We start from the raw sequence: 8302 nt of genomic DNA, 5'->3' as shown, positions 1-8302 counted from the left end.
GTGTGGTCAACTGCGTGCGCAAGGCTTCACAAAACTAACTTTGCTCCAGTGGTGAGATCACAACCCATGATTGGCACGATGTATTCACAACACCAAATGATGGCACAATGTATTCACATGTCGACTGTTTTGCCACTGAAGGGGCGGGATATGTGTAGACAACTGCCATACTGACGTTACAAACTAACCCCATGCATTTCTATGGAGGATTTTTGGAATGCTATCTCCTCATTAGAAAGTCTCTGATATTATGTTCATGACATAATGGCTGGCATGGGGTTAGTATGAGATTACCTGCCTTGCCATTCTCAGAGGACTCTGTTTACCTTCCACAATGCCACATGTAACAGGCCTAACCACTAAAGACCAGAAATACAGGGAGAGATGATGCCCAAGGCAACACACACCCTGATGCACAAACACACACTGATGCACAAACACACACTGATGCACACCAGGGTAGAGCTGTCGCAAGCGTCACGGCGACACCCAGATTCCCTCTGTCATTTAATACGCCCCCAGGGAAAAGGGTTAAGCACATTCCATTCCATCACACACACATCAAGTGTGACAGACAGGACAGACAGACAGACAGACTGCACAGACAGACAGGCTGTAAGAGCATCATAACTAGAGCAATCATGACACAATAAAGAAAGAACACATGTTGGGATGGAAAAGAAAGAGACAGTGTGTGTGTGTGTGTGTGTGATGAAAATATATGTGTGTATAATTATGTATGAGAAAGGGAGAGACAGACAGACAGACATCAAATATAAAACACAGAAACAGAATGAATGGAAGAAGGGAAAGGCCACCCAAGAGCAACATGCAGGACAGGTAACAACACGCTAAGCCAGCCTCAAGACACCGCAGCACAAGAGCAACTAAACCTCAGTCGAGTCGGCAGGGAGAAAAAGACCACAAGAAAGAGTTCATGTGTCTTAGACATGGACAAAAAGAGGTAGAGTGAGACAGAATGAGAGAGAGAATGAGAATGAGAGTGAGAGAGAGAGAGAGAGATCTGCAAGAGAGGTCTGCGGCCCCTTTTAAGCCCACCTCAAGCCAAGACCCAGGAAGAACAGCCCCTTCTCTGTGTGTGTGTGTGTGTGTGTGTGTGTGTGCAGTGTGTACAAGGCCTCTCTGTGCTCCAGAACACAGCCACTATGCTCCAAGCCTGCCGGCAGGCGCCAAGCCCTGCCCCAACATGCTGCCCGACAGGCCTAGCATTCAGGATTCCAAGGACCCGGCCGCCAACTGGACCAGGGGAGCAAGGAGGCAAGCCACTCAGGCAGGGACAGAGGGACAGACAGAGGGACAGACAGACAGACAGACAGACATTTACAACAGGCAGCCCACATTGCCATTATCTTTAACACATTATCATTATAGGTAATATGATACTACCTAATTAATACAGGTATACCACACTGTACAAGATTGCTACTTTCAACACTGCATACCACACTGTCTGAGGTTGAAGCTATAAACTGGTGTTGTTCGAAGGCACCAGGTAATTATAATTAATAAGGCATTATGATTATGTGTATTATACTATAATAACATACAGTACGAGCGAGATGCTGCATTCGTGATCACTGTGTAATGCTGTATCCACATCCAAGGTCTGTACCATTCAAAAGGAGGAGTTAACGTTAAAAATGTTAGCATGTATTCATATTAGCATGTAGCATGTGCTCAAAGTTTAGAAAAGGCAGCAATTTCACCATTCCTGTGTGTATGTTACTGGCTCTGATGTTATGTTCTACTGATATGCCTCTGAGTAACTAGACTAACAGAGTTTTAACGAAATCTGAAGCACTCACAAGTTCAAAAAGCCTTTAATCTCACATTCACATGGCTATTTGTGGGCAGCCGTGGCCTACTGGTTAGCACTTTGGACCTGTAAGCGGAGGGTTGTCGGTTCGAACCCCGACCAGCAGGAACAGCTGAAGCGCCCTTGAGCAAGGCACCTAACCCCTCACTGCTCCCTGTTGTTGCAGGCAGCTCACTGCGCCGGGTTTAGTGTGTGCTTCACCTCACTGTGTGATAACTGTGTGCTGAGTGTGTTTCACTAATTCACGGATTGGGATAAATGCAGAGACCAAATTTCCCTCACAGGATCAAAAGAGTATATATACTTACTTATACTTATTCAGTTAAAACATGCCCATGTGTTTCAGCCTTCATCAGGGCAGGTGAAACGTTTTAACTTCAGCTTGAACTGAAGTTAAAGCCATTTAAGATTAAAGGCTTTTTAAACAGATAAACTTTGTGAGCGCCTCAAATGTCTGAAACAGATGTCCGTTTTCAACTCTTCAGGATACCTAAACTGAAGGGCACCAGAGGGACCCCCAGATTACACCTATCGTAGCCATCTTGTGAATTGTTTGTGGACTTTTTACATGTACTCTGCTGCTGCTGCGCAAGGCTGAACATAAGAACTATCTAGAGACGCCCGCAAGTGGCCTACCAAATCACACGTTTGACGTCTGATCCTGTTGGAAGATAAAAGCTTGAGAGAGAGAGAGAGAGAGAGAGAGAGAGAGAGAGAGAGAGAGAGAGAGAGAGAGAGGCTGAAACATCATAGGTCTACGGAGCCAGCTACAGTGCACGCACACATGCGCACACACACACACACACGTCAACATAAACCACCTCACATTCTCTAATGTGGTGTCTGTCTACAGCTTCAGCCTGACTTTGGCCTGGTGTCTGACTGGAGACTGAGACTTCAAAGGGGTGAGATGAGATCATGTCAAAATTAATCATCGAGTGAACTTCGTACCTTGAAGGCAGTATCCTTATGTGTGCATGTGTGCGTGTGTGTGTGTGCTGTTGTACATTCGTTCTGCAAGTAGTGTTCTATGTGTTTCATGTCTGTAATCTTAATGAAATGAAATGATTCAAAGTGATTCATAACTATAGCACAGTATAAATGTGTAAATGATTCCTACTCCTGTTCTGAAAGTCTTTTGTTGTTCATGTTATTATGTCTCATCTCTGTCAACTGAAAAAATCTTCACACAAAGCAGTATTGACATTCTGCTTCCTTTCTCATAAAACATAGAAACTGAAAAAAAAAAAAGCACCAAGAGAGACCAATCAAGCTGTTTTACTCAGCAGTTGCCATGGCCAACCGTTATTCCTGCTCTCTTATCTGCTCTCCGAGTGGTGTCATGGTGACTTGTGTGTTGACATTCTGACATGTCAGAGAGGCTCTTTCCTCACAGCGACCACGTTTTTGGGTAACGTCCGCTATCGCACCGGTGTGTGGACACAGTCAGGGCTTAACGGCCACATCTAAAAGGCAGCATGGCCTTTACTCTGGCATATACAACACAATATCTTAGATATAAGTATCTATCTATCTATCTATCTAATACGCAGCTCAAAGACAAAGGTCCAGTGTCAACTAGCTGGCAGCGGTAGGAATCTATACTCTGAGATTAATTTTAAGAAAGCTTCAAGAACGGTCTTAATCCAAGATTAATTTGGATGGACAGATGTTTTTCATCTATGTTATGTGATCCTTCTGTTATGTACACATATACACACACACAGACACACACACACACTACAGCTGATCTGCTGTAAAAGAGCAACACAGCAGCACTGCAAATACGCTCTGGAGGGCAAATAAACGGCAGGGGCCAGGCAGGCCAATCCTAGATCACCTTTTAATGTTCACCACACAAAGGCCACTGTGGAGAGAGGAGGAGAGTGGTGAGGGACTTAGAGAGGGGGAGAGGAGGCCACATTTGTTTTCTTAAGACATCCTGTAACTGCCCCCCACTACAAACAGGAGAACAAATTCAGCAACAACCCCCCCCCCCACACTCACACACACACACACTTTATCCCAATGTCTCTTTCTCCACTCTTAAGACTGAGACCGAGGCCTCTTGTCACCCTGGAGGATTATGGGTAGTAGTAGTGGATTACGTTAAGTTTCTTATAGGGGTAGCCTAAGCACTTGAGAGTTCATTGGTGTTAATAAAATGTTTACCATTCTTGCAAAAGCAACTATTTAAACATAATCATTTGCTAAAAGCGACAATCGTCCCTCACTGTTCAGTTCTCACTGCAAAAAGAGATGCGGACAATTATTGGTTGATCCATTTCATTGAAACACATGGGCTTTATCAGAGAGGAAAGCTCTCAGTCTAGTTGTATTGTGTTTGTTTGGGGTGGTATTGCTGTTGATTTCCTGGCTCATATTAGGGAAATGATGAGGCTGCTGGCAGCTCTAGACTACCACTAATTAGCCGGCCAGTGAGCTGATGGTCGACCTAAAGGTAATGAGGACAGGGTTAAGAGATTTAATCAGAGCCTTTTGGTTTAGGCCTACAAAAGACACCGACCAACGACTCACTAAGAGCAGATCAAAAGGTAACGGCAGCGTGCCTGATGAGAGAGAAAGGGAGAGAGTGAGGGCGAGAGAGAGAGAGAGAGAGTGGCGGGAGAAAGATGGGGGAAGAGAGAGAGAGAGAGAGAGAAATTGAGAGAGAGAGGGGGGGAGAAAGAGAGAGAGAGGCATGGCATGGCATGTTGTGATTGTCTGTCTCTCGTTAACTGCCCCGTTAGAGCCATCTAATCTAAAGAGGAGCTGGGGGGTAAGGGGCAGGGGGCGGGGAGCCCTGGTCGTCTTAGTCCACAGATTGGCATGAAATGCTGCGTAGCATAACTTTAGCATGCAGTCATGGGAAGAAATGAGTGTGTGTGTGAGTGAGTGTGTGTGTGTGTGTGTGTGTGGGGGGGGGGGGGGGGGGGGAGGGGGTAAAGAATCTGCCCTTGGTAGGAAAAGGGGGTGGATAAGAGAGAAGGAGAGGGAGAGAGAGACAGAGAGAGAGAGAAAGAGGCGGGGGAAGAGAGAAAAAGGATATAAGAGAGAGTGAGAAAAAGAGAGGAAGACGGGGGAGACAGAAAGATGGAAAGAGGGAGAGAGAGATGAGGGGGCAAGAGGAGATAGAGAGGCAGATCTGCTAATGTACTTTCCCAGGCTAATCCTTTAGTACTCCCAAGTGGCTTACTACGCACAGGGTGAAGATGCTGAGAGACACTGGTCTGAGCCCTCCATCTATCTCTCTTTTTCTATCCATCTCTCCCTCTCTCCCTCTCTCCATTTCTCTATAAACCGCTCACTACCTCTCTGGCCCTCTATATCTGGCCCAGCTTCCCTCTCAAATTCAAAAGGACATGACATGACACTACAATGACCACAGAATCGTTTAAGTGATGCAATTCAGCTAACGCCCCCACACACACACACACACGAAAAAGATTAACTTAATGGTTTAAGCAGATAGCAACAGGAGGAGGAGCAAAAAAGGCTTTTTTACAGCTTCCTACCTACTTCACCTCCTTCTCAGTCAGAGACAGACACTGAAACTCAGAGCTGGTGTGTGTGTGTGTGACTTTTCAAATTAAAATGTTTCTCTGTAAAGATTGTCAGTTGTTCACTTTGATACTGTGAACAAAATGTCCAGCAACAAGGTAAACGCCACAAAACTTTCACCTCTGCTTGTCGAATCTGAACACACCTCTGGCACAATACACCCACTCCACATAGCACTGATCTCGACTCATAGCGTACCCTTCTGCACTGTCTCAGAGGATCGCAGGCGCAAAGGCCCATGCCTCCTATACTGTTTTCCTCTCTCCAGCACGTCACGTTCCACATACAAGCCACCGTGCCCTGGCCCCTTATCGCTGTGATAAGCCGAACATAGTACACACGTTTTTAAAAACACTATTTACGACATCACGGTCCGAACTCCAGGAATGATGACTGATAACTTTTCACCGAAGAATGTCCACTATTTATTATGACTTTAAAAGCAGAGCAAGCTTTATTCAAGCATGCACCGTCACAACAAAGGATGAATGCCAGAACAAAAACATACCTGAGTGTATATATAACCTGTCTGGCAACACACACCTTTTCTTACCATCCCGTTTCTGAATCAGCACAAACTGTGGTTTGGAACTAGTGAGCTAACTACCTAAAATGCATACACAAAATTATCTTTGAAAATCACAAAGAGCCTCAGTGGCAGAAACAACATGCTAATTTGCCAACATGCTAACAAATGTCTTTTGACTATCAAGTGTTCAGTACCGACCTATGAAAGCTGTGAGAGGGCTGTTCCTGTGTACTCCTGAGAGGAATGACACGCGTGTTAATCTGTCCTTCATATGACCTCATATACCATTGAGATGATTCTGCACGACACCAAAACTTGCCTGGAAAAATATACCTCAATAGTGTGTCAACTTCTTAAGTAAGTGTACTGTTGCTTTATCAGTATACAACCTGTGATGACCTTGAACCTGATCAGAATAATCACCTGTCAGCAACAGCTATCATATTTGAGATGTCTAAGAAAGATTCAATATATTCTTGAAGGCCAGTATATTACCAGCAGAATTAATTTAATTAATTCATGAATTAAATGTAATTAATTTACTAATTTGTTTTGCCACTAACATCAGCGCATCAAACTGCCATGACCGTTTTCATGGGAAACTCAAGAGAACAAGATGTCAGCTGCCCAAGGGAGCCAGACTAGTGTGTGTGAGCGCATATGCATGTGTGTGTGTATTTGTGTGTGTGAGAAAAACAGAGAGTATGCAGATGTGCGAGTGTGAGAAAGAGAGTGTGTGTGTTTGGATGTGTGTGTGAGTGTGAGCTATGTGGGGGTTGTTGTTGTATGAGACCCCAGCACTGCAGCTGAGAACAGTTTGCATTGTTGTGAGGAATTCCATGTCAACAAACCCCAGGGAATGAGAGAGAAAGTGAGAGAGCAGCAGACTCCAAAGCTGGGGAGATGCAGTAGTGTGTGTGTGTGTGTGTGTGTGTGTGTTAGGGGGGAGGACCAGGCCCCACACCCTTGGAGGATGTGAAGTAGGTGTGTGTGTTTAGGGAGAGGACCAGGTTGGGAGATATGTGTGAGAATTATTATAAACTTTGTGTGTGTGCAAGTCTGTGAAAGTATTTGTGTGTGTGTGTGTGTGTGTGTGTGTGTGTGTCTCAAGCAAAGATGGGTGTGTCAGGAGAAGATGGGGATGGGGGTGTGATGTGGTGGGGGTGCAGTATGCGAGACTCTGACTCTGGACAAAGAGCTGTCTCTGTTCCCGTGCCACCCGAGAATACCAGGCATCTCGCCACTGCACAAAGTGTGCTCAGTTCAGCCGGCATGCCACACTCCCCTGTGGAGCCCGCAATGTGTGTGTGCTGCGTGCGCATATGTCTTCTGTGTGTGAGTGAGCAGGTCTCTTGGGTCTGTGTGTGTGTCTCAGTGTGTGTGTGTCTCAGAGTGTGTGTGTGTGTATTTTGTGCAGGACAGGGTTTACTTTAGCCACTGTTGATGCAAGCGTCCCTCACACACTGCCCTGTCCACACAGAGAGCAGTGTCTGGTGGTAGTAGTAGTAGTGTGTGTGTGTGTGTGTGTGTGTGTGTGTGTGTGTGTGTGTGTGTGAGAGAGAGAGAGAGAGAGAGAGTTGTCTGCAGAGGCATCAGGGGAACAGGGGTAGAACTAGGGAGAAGGCCAACAGTGTATCTATGGTGGGAAGCCCTGTGCAAAGCCAATAGGGCCACTGTGTGATGCAGTCAAAAAATAACCTCTCCATCCCTATACTATTAGAGACAAAGGCAAAAAAGGCCCAACTGAGAAGTGGTGTACAAGAGAAACCGTAAGCGCCACAACTACAGTTACGTCAACATTTCCCTAAAAAGCACTTAAAACCCTTTCTGCCCTGATTTCTGATTGTAGAGTGTAGAGTGATGTGGGTCTTAATTCAAAGCTGTTCAAAATAAACTTTGTTTTTTCCCTTAAACTTCTACTATGAAGGAAATGGGTGGGGAAGAGTTTCTAAAAATAGTTTGTACTCCATTAAGCATTACAAGGTAAAGAAAAGTTTCCCTTTAAACTGTCTTCCACCACCTTCCCCAAAAAACCTCTCCATGCTTCCAAGATAGAGGGGCCCCATTCTGTCTGCAGAGGATACGAGTTTGAACACAGACCTATCATTACATAACTCCAGTACTTTTGGGTACAGTCGAAAAGTACAGACCTCCTCCAGATGGAACGCATGTGTAGGCCACTTCACGGACCTCTGAAACTGAATTGTTAGGCTGCTGCTCGCCTTTATCTTCGTCGTGATCTGCTGAATAAGGTCTTTTACAATAACAGCCTAACCGCACCGCGAAATGTGGGTCGTGCATTCTTCAGAAACCCACAACATTACATCAGGAAGGCAATTAGGTTGTTCAGGTATGCAGGTATAAGGCGTTTAAAT

The 8302-nt window shown here is 45.3% G+C and overlaps 1 protein-coding gene across 1 annotated transcript in view; it reads right to left on the bottom strand.

The window, feature by feature from the left end:
- creb3l2 (cAMP responsive element binding protein 3-like 2) overlaps window positions 1–8302 on the bottom strand; it is a 35379-nt gene that overhangs the window by 26240 nt on the left and 837 nt on the right. The gene's annotated exons all lie outside the window — the stretch shown is intronic.

Source organism: Alosa sapidissima, chromosome 22 (genome assembly GCF_018492685.1).
Source record: "Alosa sapidissima isolate fAloSap1 chromosome 22, fAloSap1.pri, whole genome shotgun sequence".
Taxonomy (NCBI): Eukaryota; Metazoa; Chordata; class Actinopteri; order Clupeiformes; family Clupeidae; genus Alosa; species Alosa sapidissima.
This window is presented reverse-complemented; position numbering and strand designations above follow the sequence as displayed.